Genomic DNA, 13,680 nt, shown 5'->3' with positions numbered 1-13,680 from the left:
CAACAAAAATCATGTAAATCACAATTTCACACTTTAGAGAAAGTTGGTTTAAGTTCACCAAATTATCATAAAAATATCAAACTTTTTAATCATAATTTTTACAAAAAATTCTATTATGCAGTTTTATAGCCCATTCAATTTAATACAATAAAGTGCAATTTTAAAGTTGCTAAAAACTCCCTTGATTTTTAATTTTTTTTACTGACGATGTTGGGCATTTTCTTCCTTATAACGAATTTTTTTGTAGCAAAAAAAAAACTATAAAATGTCGACGGGATGTTTTCGCAACTTTAAAACTGCACATACATATATATTTTTTTAAATTAACAAAAAAAATACCATGAAAAATATTCTGAATACTGCAAAAAAAAAATCTATGCAAAATATTTCTGTGAGTGACCGTATATGCATTTGTACTTGTAGTACAAAAACTATGTTATAAATTAATGAGGATATGGACATACATACATATATGTTTGTCAAATTTTATGTTTGTTTTTTGTTGATTGAAAATACTGATTTATCGCCTTAATAAATATGTAAATGAATTACAATAAATTGTACTTTTTTTTGTTATATCAATCTGATTTAAAATACTATAATAGGATGATCACAGATCACGAATTTTACAACGGTTGCGCAAGAGGGGTCTGGAACTGAAAATGAAAAAATGTAAATTTGGGTTCTTCGAAATTGAGTTCTTGGGATATATTGTGAACAAAGACGGCATTCGGCCGCATCCAATGCACAGCGAAGCCATTCGGAATTTTCCACAACCGCATAATTTTAAGGAGGTTCAACAATGCTTAGGTTTGTTTTCATTCTCTAGGCGATTTCCCTTCTTAAGAAAAACAGTGTTTAACTTCACACCTGAATGTATAGAAGCCTTTAATAAACTCAACGAAAACCTAACTTCTGCCCCAGTACTATCGATATACAGCCCAACAAAGGAAACCGAACTTCACACGGATGCTAGTAAGTTAGGTTTTGAGGCGATTCTATTACAAAAACAGGACGATTTACCACCGTTGTCTTACTTTTCAAAAACTGCATCTGAGTGTGAATCGATGTTACATAGTTTCGAGTTGGAAACATTAGCTATTGTATACGCTCTTAAAAGGTTTAAGACGCAGCTTAAGGGTATCGCCTTCACTAAGTTACAGATTGTAATGCCTTAGCCCAAGCTTTGGATAAAAAGCAAGTAAATTCTCGAATCGCAAAATGGGTTTTCACGTTTGAGAATTATAACTACAAAGTTAAGCATCGGGCAGCAACTTCCATGGCCCATGTAGAGGCGCTTAGCAGGTGTTGCACAGTGGAATCAGATGGGGTTGAGGACATAGATTTTAATTTGCAATTAATACAAAACAGAGATGACACAATCAAATTACTGAGGTCCAAGTTAGAGGGTGGACCTGTTGAAAATTATGAGCTTATTGATGGATTAGTTTTCAGGAAAAACAGTGGAGGACACATAATGCTGTATGTTCCTAAAGAAATGGAAGATAATGTAATTAGGGCTATTCACGAAAATATCGGACCTATGGCGGTGGAGAAAACGGTGGAACAATTACGGAAAAATTATTGGTTCCCGAAATTGAGGAAGAGGGTGAAAAATTTCATAAAGAATTGCCTGAAGTGCATAATTTATTCGCTAGAAGCGCCTTCCAATCGCCACAACATGTTCAATATACCCAAAAAACCTGAGCCTTTTGATACTCTACACGTCGACTATTTTGGTCCTTTGCCTTCCGTCCGCTCTGTTAGGAAGCACGTATTTGTAGTGGTTGATGGCTTTACGAAACATGTGAAACTGTTTGCAGTGAAAACAATCAGTACTAAAGAAGTGTGCGCTGCATTACAAAAGTATTTCGACTATTATATCCGTCCGAGGCGTATAAAAAGTGACCGCGGTTCTTGTTTCACCTCGTAGATGTTTGCAGATTTTATGGTTAGGAATAATATAGCGCATGTAAAGGTTGCGGTGGCATCCCCGCAGGCAAGTGGACGGGTAGAGCGCGTCAGTCGAATTTTGAAAGCAATGTTAGCAAAATTAACCGAACCAGTTGGTCATTCGGACTGGGTAAACAAATTAGTAGATGTCGAATACGCCATTAACAATACAGTCCATTCTACGACAAAGAATACCCCTTGTAAATTGTTATTCGGTGTGAATCAGAGGGGGAGAATTATAGATGAACTAACTGAGTTTATAAGCAGGAAAGGTGGTACAACAACCCTGTGCTTTAGTGAGGGTTCGTGAAGAGGCCCTAAGGTGCATTGAAAAATCGCAGGACTATAACTTAAATTACTTTCTTAAGCACAGCATACCCGCGAGAAATTACGAGGTAGGAGACTTTGTAGTCATGAAAAATGTGGATACCACTGCACGGCACTAATAAGAAACTTATTCCGAAATTTCGCGGTCCTTACATAATACATAAGAAATTATCCAATGACCGTTATGTTTTACGTGTAGAAAACTGCCAGATAACGCAAATGCTTCGCAAAAACTTCGAATGTGGTTTGCACGAACCCCTGAGTCAGACACTGGTGAACAGTTAAGCGACACTCAACCATTAGTTTAGAACTTAAGATTTATTTGTTAATTGATCGGGTCGATCAATGTGTCAGGATGGCCGAGTTGTAAGTAATGCTCCTACGGCAACACTTTAGTTTAATAGTTTGTAGTTGTAAGAAGTTTTATGTGGCAACGTTAGATTTGTGATTTGTGTAAACAACACTTTAGTTAACTGGTCCATATTCGTAAAAGTATTTATGTGGCAATGTAACATTGGTAGTTTAGAAATTGTTGTAAATGTGGTAACCCTGAAAATGTAATAATAGAAAAAGAAGAATAAAAATGTCCTCTTCCGGTTGGGACATCAAAGAGTGAGGTACGCAAGAAAAACGTTCTCTAATTAATCAGAATATTCCAGGGTCATCTTGGGCTATTGCACTTGATACTCTTAAATAATAGACCTGCGCAGGTCATTTTTTTAAATATTCGTTATTCTTCATTTGAGATAAATTGTTTTTAATCTTTTCAATAACGCCAATGCCGTCCCGTAGAGACAAATTGCAGAGCAGAAATGCAATTGAAGTTAGGAATCAGAGAGGAGCTTTGAGTATGATCGAACCTTTTTGATCACCCTCATTAAAAATCGAGCACAAGCGAACGCCACACTCGGCCACCGTGTGTTCGATCGATATGCACACCTGACAGCTGCTTTGAGTACGAAAGAGCCTGTTCGATCACCCTCGCTAAAAATTGAGCACAAGCAAACACCACACTCGGACCCCCGCAGCTAACCCGAAAATTTGTGTAACAATGAAACGGACACCCGAACATTGCGATAAAACGCTGAACAACAACTAAATTTACGCTGAAGGTAACTGGCGCCAATATATTCCAACAAAGCATACGAAAATGTTGTTGCTTTGTGCTTGTGAATACGCAATGAAAAAAATTATAAGCGAAGTAGACAAAAATATTTGTGTATCTATTTCGTATAGTTTCGCGTGGAGTGCTGTGTGTATATATTAGAACACACGGCCTAAACCTATGTAGGTACAAAGGTACTTTTACAAAAAATAAATGTGCACCGAAAATTACAACCTTCTCTTTGCCCTCTACGCACAAACACTAAGAATAGGGCGATAAGAAGACAACATTTTTTTGTAAAAACGAAAACGCCATAAGCCAATCAAGAAAATTTTGTGCACACCCAGGTATATTGACTCGCAAAGCGCCCGAACCCAATCAAGTATGTATGAAAATCAATCGGCTGTTGTGGCCAACATGTTCGTCTTGAGCTCAGTCGCTAACGAACAATAATTCTGCTCGTTTACAGAGAATGATGCAAAACGGATTTTGTTAGATGCATGCTCGAGTATACACGAAAATTATGTACCCGCTGCAGATGTCTGTTCGGGATTAATAAAAACCGACTCTGTTTTTATGTTATTATTTGTAAACATTTCAAAAATAAAATAACGCAAAAAAATGGTCATAAAAAATTTGTTAAGCCAAATTTTCTTAAGCAGTACGAAGTTCTTCAGGAATTTGCTTCGCTTTCTACTATGGCTTACTAAAGTTTGTTTGTAAATAGTACATGGTACCCTTGTTTTCAACAGAAATATATGCCCTTTCCATTAATTCGGAAGGAAAAGGTGAGACAGCAGGCTGTAAAATATCAGACGTCAAAACTCCTTGGACACTACTATTCACACACACGAAATAACAGCAATTTATTTCCTGGCCGTTAACTTAAAAGGTCCGTACTTCACTTAACACATTGAAATAAGCAAAATAAGCAAGCAAAAACTTACAACTTTTCGGCCCTGTTCATCACCTCTTAAAGAAACAAAAATGTAAAATAGGGCCTTTCTATATTAAGGTAACGAGATCTAACATCATAACTTGAGATCAGCTTGGCCGGTTTGGCTAATTCTTTTCTTGTTATGTTCGTGAATAAAAATAAATTTTTTTAAAAAATCTACGCAGGTGGCGCTGAATTTGAGGTTTTATTTAATATCTTCTACTTTGACTCATATTTGAAATGTGTGTTGGTAACGTTGGGATTGGGGGAAAATCAAATCAGTGAAATGAAACTTTTTATTTTTGAATTAATAACACAATACTATTTTACCCTTCCGATTTATAATTTTTTTATTTCAGACTGATGACAAATTGTCTTTTAATGAATATTAGACAGTTGCATGAATGTAGTGGTTGGCATTTATGAGACAGTCGTTTGTGCTCCAAACTGTTTGCTCATTCAACCCTTAGCAAGCAAGGTGAATGAATGAGTGTGTAGAGAATAGTGAGAACTGCTTTCTTGGCACAAAAAATAAAGAGACACATGTTGTGCAAAAAGATACAAGAGAGTTGTACTGCCGTCGATGAGTGTGCGAATCAGAGTGTCCAGATTTGGCGATTTCGCGCCAATTTGACGAGAGGAGCCCTCGCAGAGGCACGTCAGGAGGCATCTATATGAACTGACGGACGAAGTCCAGAGGTTCATTAAGCAGCCTCTGGACCCGTCAGCTCACAGACAGACCCTGAACGGCATTCTTAGGGACGCAGTCTCGAGTTATGTAGACTCAAGACCTGTGAATGCCGTTCTAGGCACACAAACACCGGACATTGACGCGACGGAGCTCCATCTGCCTCGGGAGACCAGGACAACAATGGCCCCACTTCGCTCTGGCTATTGCAGCAGGCTAAACTCCTACCTGAGTAGGCTAAATGCGGATGTGCCGAACGAATGTCCGGCATGCGGAGAGACCCCTCACGACCCGAAACATCTCTTCGCATGCCCGGAAAACCCCACAACCCTAACGGCGACGTCCCCGTGGACCGACCCCATAGAGGCTGCACGCTTCTTGGGGCTGCCGTTAGTGAAACTCGACGACAACGACTGAGATATCAGCCGATCTGGGCGGGGTTGTTGTAGCCGCTACAACAACAACAACAACAACAACAACAAATATTTTTTATCACCCTAATCGAAGAACTTCTGAAACGATTACCTAGTCAATTAAATACTTTCAAAAAGCTTTGATTTTGTCACCAGAAAAGTGTGAATCACAAGAGAGCGAGTTTCAGGGACCTGCCAATTCACTATTTGACTTTGACGGAAAGAAAAGCAGCGGAGACTGAATATTTAAATCTTTTAACTTTCCCATGGAATAAGTTTTTCAGAACCATTCCATCCGACTCTGAAGAATTTTGGATAATTGCTTACGGAGTGAAAAACGCACAGGCAATAAAATTTTTGGAAATATATGGAAGTAAAATAGCCTTCACATTATTATCCTTGCAGCACTCACATGCTTTTGTTGAGCGCGTTTTTTCCGTAATGAATTCAACAAAAACTAAGATTCGAAATAGGATGAGGTTGGAAAGCCTTAATTCAATAGTTCGAATAAAGTTTTATATGAAGGCTAATAGTGCAAAACGTTTCCAATACCAAACAGTATATTATCAAGGTTGAATAAATCAATATATGACAACAAACGAAATGTAAATAATTCAGACACTATAGGTGATTATGAAGAAATTGTGGAAATAGCTGATCTCGCCTTATTATAGGTTTTTATTTTATTTTTAGCGCCGAGCTCTTTAAAGCGGATTGTGCGATTAATCAATTAATATGAATAATAAATTTAATAATTGCGCAGTCCTATTGAAAAATGTGTTGAAACAAATATTTTTAAAAAGTATGCGTATTTGTAAAGAAAATTGTTTGTACATCACTATTATATAAGCGATTTGTGTTATTTATTATTACCTTCTGAAGGTATTATATTAGTTTTTGGTTTTAAAAACTATATGATAACAAGATCTAATTTTTAAAATAAAGATTTGTTAAATCGATTTCATGAATTTTATTTAAAAAAAAATGGCGATTTTTGGCGATTTTTTTTTGCAGAAATTGCGCTTTGTTTTTAAAAATCTGGACACGCTGGTGCGAATATCTGGTGAGACACAGTGAATATTCGAATGTTTGCTATTGTCCCAAAGCAAAATATTTGCTTTTTGATAAACGGAAGCAAAAGAATTAGAAAGAATGCCATGTAAATATGTATGTTTTACTACGTTTTTTTTTTTAATAATTTATTGAAAATAACCAATAATTAGATTTTTCCATAACTACTTAATAAATAAAAATCGTTCTTATATTTACATATGTATTTCATTGTAAATAAGAAAAGCAAAATTTTTCAATAACTAAAATTTAATTCATTCCTACATGCACACTTAATGAAAATAAAAGCAGACTTCAGATAATAACATATGTGCGTATGTACATATCGCTCATTTACTTTAATACTTCATAACTATAACATTTTATTATCAAAAATTAGTTTCTTGTTCCAACTCTTTTTTAATATCATTTTCCTTAGCATTAGAATTAACTGGGTTTGAACCGATCAAACTTCGTTTCTCTGATATGAGAAGCCTAGCCTTTGAAAAAACCCTTTCAGAAGCGGCACTACTAGCTGGCACCGCTAGAATTTTACAGCTTGTTTTGTATAATAATAGGAATTGGGTTTGATGCAAGTGCCACCACTGAAGAATATCGAAATCATCATGAAATGTTACATTTGTGCCTAGTTCGCAAACGTGCTAAGTCCTTTTTTTTATTTTTCAGGAGGGACAAAAAACCGTCTAACTTTTTTTGTTTTCAATATTTTTCTAATCTGTAAATGCAGTTTTATTCCTTAGTTCGTCTTGTTTTAGTACCAATAATCGGCCAATTTCCAAATAAAGCTGTTGCAGACTTATAGGCTCTTTTAGGACTTACCACATTTTCTCTTTAAGATTTTATTCTTTTAATGTGGACTTAGCACATTTTCTATCAACCTTTTTTCCATTATTTTTTATTGTTAAAAGATTTAATTGCTGTTTTAAATATATTTTACTGTTTTACAATTAATTATAACCTTATACAGTTTTATTTCATTGCTATTAACAAAAATAACTATTTTAAGTCGTAAATTTATGTACCATTTATAAAAGAAAATAATTAAAAGCAAGTAAAGAGGTATAAGTTTTGGCGAAACCGAACTTTATATACCCGGCGCAGGTATCAAATACTGTCGTAAGCAGGGGCTTTTTCCCGATTTCAAAGGTTTTCGATAATATCCTGAGTTCAACTCAATAAAATAATTGAACCACGTTTAGTGGAAATCGCTAAAGTGGCTACCGAAATACACCTTGTAGTCATAAAGTGGGCGGTGTCACGCAGTCTTATTTATTGTTAAGAGATTGTTGTAAGTATTAACTTGAAGTAAATTAGCGTCTTCAGTTATTGAAATATCAGTTTCCGTATTTTTGAAATTTACCGTTAGATATACGGGAAGCGAATGTAATTTTGGTCCGATTTGAATAATTTTCAACGAATTGCTTTTCCGTACCAGGTTTATTAAGTGCACCGAGTTTGGTAGAAATTGATAAATCGGTTACCGAGTTACACATTTGTGGTCATAAGTGGGCGGCGCCATGCCCATTATCCAAAAATGTATCATAATCTTATGTTCTTCTGAGTGGTTATCGCGATCATCGATTTTAAGTGAATTAGATTTTTAACAGATTTCTTAGCTAGACCCTAAATAAGGCTCGTACCGAGTTTGGTGAATGGGCTACTGAGATACAGCCTTTCATAATAGGTGGGCGGGGTCACGCCCATTTTCCAAAAATAATAATAATATTTTTTACAAAAATTCTACTTCACATACTAATTTTGAACAATTTGCATCCAATATTTACTGAAATATCGTAGTTTTTGCATTTTTAGAAAATACCTTTATATCGGAAATGGGCGTGGTTACATTCCGATTCGCCCATTTTTAATACCAACTTACCTTGGATAAAGGGCAACCTACATACCAAATTTCGTTGAGATATCTCGAGTTATCGTGTACACGGACAGATGTGTATATATATTTTTTGGATTTTTTTGGACTTAGCACATTTGCGTACCAATGCATAAAAACAAGTAAAAACGACATTACGGTAATTTTCTTTTTTGGTAATGATGTATTTTCAGTTATGCTATCTTACTGCATCAAAATCTCAATTTACATAAAAAGTGGACTTAGCACGTTTGCGAACTAAGCCAACGATATGCGTATCTCATTGTTGATTTTTTCTTCGAAGGTTCGAGGTTGTAAAAAGTCCATAAAAATTTGCGAATTGTAAGCCGAAACGGAAGTAGAAGACTCGGTTCGGTTTGACCTATAATAAATAGTGTTCCAGCGTGTGCATAAAAAGCTTTTTAAAGAGGATCTTAATGAGGACAATTTATGCCCGATTTATTAAACAATTTAACTAGTATATTGTGCAGTAAGTGGTTTATGCAGTTTATGTGGTTGTAGGTGCGAAATGCTGCCACCATGTTTGAGCCTCTGTCAGTGACAACAATGGCCTGGTCGCCGGGTGTGCAATCAAATTCATCCAAGAGTTTCTCAACCTTTGTTGTAATGTTTCCACCTTTAAAAATAAAATACAAAATATCTTGATCAGCAACTAAATAAAAATAATAATAATAATAATAATAAGTGTAAATAATAATAATAATAATAATAATAATAATAATAATAATAATAATAAGTGTAAATAATAATAATAATAATTTTGAGAGTTTTGGTTTTGAGTTTAACTACCTGTGCATTTTGCGCCTTCCATTGATTTCATTCCCAAAAGATGAGTGATCAATTGCCCATTTCTGCAAAAGTGAATCGTCAAACATAAATATGATGTCCTTAAACAATCATCTGTCCATATGTCGGAAGTGAGTCCAAATCCCACGTTTTTTACCGATTGAATTTCTTCTCGTATTTTTTCGAAATATACATTGTATATTTTACCGACATTTCGCACGATGGTTGTTGGATGGGGTAGTAACTTGCTTACATCTATATGTTGGCCATATTTTGCACCGGTTGCTATTAGAAATTCTGAAAATCTCGCCAATCCGGGGTCTTCCACAATTTTAAATGATCGACAACAGAATTCGTATTCCGGCTTTTTTTGTCTCAACGTCGACGTCTATTTTTGCCGCCAAAGTACTATCGTTACATCTTGATATCAAATAGCACTTATGCTTCACTAAATTTGATGTGCTATTCTTGAGAACTTGTACACATTTATGCATTTTCTACATGCTACAACATTTTCGATTTCCTCTCCGTTATTTTTCTCCACTTTACCAAAAACCTCCCAGACTTTACTTTTTCCAATTTTATCACTGATTTTAAATTCGTTCTGAATAATTTTAGTCTTTATATCTGAATTACTAAGTTCAATTCTGGATGTATTCGGATCGTTGCTAGCTGAGGAAGCCATCATTAAATTCTATAAGAATATAAAAATATGCTTATTTATAACACTATCAACTTAAACAAAATTATACTTTTAAAAAATTTGGAAAGTGATTTTTTTGATGTATGTACTTACATCTTCTGCGTCCTTTGCAACGTTTTTACACGATCACTCTGTAGATATTATTCAGCTGGTAATGAAATAGACACTTGTTGCATGCAATTCAAAACGATAAAACGTACATTGAGAGTTAGGGTTGACGCGGGTAACCTCTAATCAATAATTTGGAAAGCCCAAATTCTTTCATTTTGTTTGCCTCTTTCATATGCCTCATATATCTCCCGGTCTTAACCTACATACCTGCTAAGCTGACCCTTTAGTAGCTTAAATATGCTTGTATTTTTGTGAACTTGCATAAACGCAGTTGCATGCAATGCCATTCTGGCGTTGCGTATATACATTTAATACATATGTATGTGTGTACGAAATTCGCGAATATTAAAAAAAGGTGTATGTAAAAATCGGCAAGTGAAAAAAATCCAAAGAGGCTGTTGTGTGTATTATAGAAGTATTAGTGCTACTGCATTCTTCAAACTTGTACGCACTAGTTGTGGTTTACTAGAGGGAAGGTATCCTCTCCTTGACAATGCCTAATTCTCTAGAGGAAATCTTTAAGGACACGCCCTTACTAACCAAATTGAGTATAAGGGGATTTTTTTATAATATTCGCAATGTTTTTCATATTAAATATTTTTTGTTAATTTTGTATTAAAACGTGGCTTAGGTTTTAACAAACACCATATAAATCCAAGCTTCAAACTTTGTACGAAATTTATACGTTACGTTACGTTATAATTTTAGTATAATAATGTGCAAATTTTAAATTTCTTAAAGTCCGTGTAGATTTTTGATGTTTTTTTTGCTGACGGTGCCATATATGTAAAATTTTGAGCATAGTCTAAGGTACATTCATATGTACGTATGGATGTATGTAGGTAGAAACATTTTTCTTATCCATGTCTCATTACAAAAAAAATATAAAAACCATCTACTAATCATTATGCATATATGTACATACATATGGGCATTCCCATGGTGGCGCACGTGACAGTCGTACGATTTCAATGTGATACAAAAAAGGAATACCATTTGTTTTCTTTAACTTTTTTGGGCCATTGTATAGCACGTAATTAGCTCTATATTTAACCGAAAAATTAAATCAATCGAACTGCTTGGTCCTGAAATAGAAGCATTTAAAGAGAGGTTCGTTACGTGACAAAAAATGGAAGCTGATTTTTTCTTTTCTTGCAAAATCGCAAAACTCTGCGAATTGTGGATGGCTATTTTTATGAAACTTATTTTAATATGATTTGGAACAGTTCTAGTTGTTTTTAGAGTTTTTTGAATGAATGCAAATTGTTTCAATTCTCTTTTACAACCCCAAGTGTGAAACGTGACGTGACGTGGCGTCACGTGACATAAATTTCCATCGTTATATTTTTGTTAATATTGCTTTTAAATGAATTTTTAACGCAAATAAAACATGTATTTTATGTAGAATATACTTTATATTTTGACTTCAGCGCCAATTCAGGGTCAATTTATTGGAAATCTATGATTTATTATGTTTCAACCACATACGCCAAATTCGAACCAAATCGGACCATAAATACGGTTTTTCGAAATATCTCGACCTTGTCACCACCTAGGAAGACCATTTTATGCAAACATGATTTTACTTACATAGCCAGTATATATTTTAAAAAGCAGACAAATCGGCCCGTAAATACGTTAGATATAAAACTTTTATTTTTCTTGTCGTGGTGGACCTTCCGCTGGAAACACCCATATCTAAATTTAACAAGTCTGAAAGCGTAGCATTTGTGCATCAGTGAAAATAACAAAATTATTGCCAAGTGCCTGCTGGACCAACAGGCATCGCTGGCCACATGACTGCCTGCGCAACATTCACCACATTCGTAACATTTATTAGCTTGCTCGTTCACTCATGACTGGCCATGGCCGATCGGTGAGCGTAAGTGAGCGTCGGTAGAAGATTTCAGTATTCAGTCAAGAAAGAGATAAGAGAGTATTCTTATTCTTCTCTTATTTCGCTGTCAATATTCACCACGTTGCACACTAGCTTGTGTAAATAGAATGAGCAGTACATTCACATTCGACTAAGTCGTGTAAATGCTAGAAATTAATGTCGCATGCAGGGTTCTAATGATTATTTATTTGAATATTTGCGAAATACACTAGGCCATTTTGGTTAGTTCCCCACAGTGTTGGGAAATAAAATTGTTCCTTCAGTACGAAATCTATACAAAAACTGTACTTTTCGACTGTAAATTGTATCGACTTTTTAATTTGCTCATATGCATGCATACATAGATTCCTAAATGTCAAGGCAGATATTTTAAGATACACTTCTTAACAACAAATTTTTTAAGTTATTATGAATGGATAAAAGAGACACCTTCTTTGAATTCAGTACTAAAACTTGACATTTCAAGTGCTTATCAAAACTTTATACATGTTAACTAGATTGGCCATTTATCTTAAAATTATATAATTTTAATTATTTGTTTATAAAAATGCAGTCCACACTTTAATTAATAAAAAACCCGTATAAATCCAAGGTTTAATCTTTGCGCAACATTAAAAAAATCAACAAACTTTCGTAAAGCTTTTTGATTAGATTTCCTATAAATATATATTTTGAGTATGCAGTTTGGAGCCCGATCAATTCAAATAAAGCGCAAGTTTAAAATACATAGCTGCGACTTATCGTTGGTTTTTAATATTTTTTTTTTTTTTTGGGGAAGGCGTTGCTCATTTTCTTCATTAAAAAAATCGTCGAACATACTTAGATAATATGGAAGAAAATTACCGACATCGTCAAAAATATGCCGAACATCAACTGTAAATCACAGCTGCTTTAAATTTGCACTTTATTAGTCTCAAATTAAATGAGCTAAAAAACTGCAAAATATTAAGAGATACAATTGAAATAGAAAGTTCGAAATTTTTACGAAAGTTTGTCGATTTTTTTTAATGTTGTTCAAAGATTAAACTTATTTTCATTTAGTGTTTGTTAAGGAATAAACTTTATTTTTATAAACAAATAATTCAAATTAAAATATAATAAAATAAATAGTCAAATCTAGTCAATATGTGAGTGTCGTAAAGTTATGATATTTAAGAACATCTCTTTCTTAATTAACGATGACACTGTTTCTATATGAAGCTGATTTCGACATTTTGTTTTAATAAAATATAGTATGTTGTTGTAGCGGCTACAACAACCCCGCCCAGGACGGTTGGTATCTCAGTCGTTGTCGTCAAGTTCCACTAACGGCAACCCTAGGAAGCGTGCAGCTTCTGTGGGGTTTGTCCACAGGGACAGGGCCGTTAGGGTTGTCGGGTTTTCCGGGCATGCGAAGAGGTGTTTCGAGTCATGTGGGGTCTCTCCGCATGCCGGACACTCATTNCCGGAGCGAAGTTGTGCGAGTGTTGTGCGTGTCTCCCGAGGCAGATGAAGCTCCGTCTCGTCTATGTCCGGGGGTGGTATGCCTAGAACGGCATTCACAGGTCTAGAGTCTACATAACTCGAGACTGAGTCCCTGTGAATGCCGTCGGTAAGCTGTCGGGTCCAGAGGTTGCTTAATGAACCTCTGGTCTTCGTCCGTCAGTTCATATAGATGCCTCCTGACGTGCCTAGGCGAGGGCTCCTCTGCAAGCAGCTGTCTGCTTGGGTGGCCACTTCTGTGGCTCGCGATCAGGAACTGCTTGCAGAGCATTATATTGTGCTCCTTTACAGGGAGTATTTGCGCCTCGCCGTGTAG

General features: G+C 35.3%; 1 protein-coding gene and 1 long non-coding RNA gene across 2 annotated transcripts in view; both read right to left on the bottom strand.

Moving 5' to 3' along the window:
* Stam (signal transducing adaptor molecule) overlaps window positions 1-13,680 on the bottom strand; it is a 121,834-nt gene that overhangs the window by 89,074 nt on the left and 19,080 nt on the right. The window lies entirely within an intron of this gene.
* LOC108360064 (uncharacterized) lies at window positions 8,640-10,605 on the bottom strand. Its single transcript, XR_001847047.1, has 3 exons — window positions 9,968-10,605; window positions 9,175-9,865; window positions 8,640-9,001 (listed from the first exon to the last, which is right to left on the bottom strand). It is a non-coding gene; the product is annotated as an uncharacterized LOC108360064 (long non-coding RNA).

This window comes from Rhagoletis zephyria, unplaced genomic scaffold (assembly GCF_001687245.7).
Source record: "Rhagoletis zephyria isolate East Lansing unplaced genomic scaffold, Rhagoletis_zephyria_1.1 Rzeph_scaffold_00513, whole genome shotgun sequence".
Taxonomy (NCBI): Eukaryota; Metazoa; Arthropoda; class Insecta; order Diptera; family Tephritidae; genus Rhagoletis; species Rhagoletis zephyria.
This window is presented reverse-complemented; position numbering and strand designations above follow the sequence as displayed.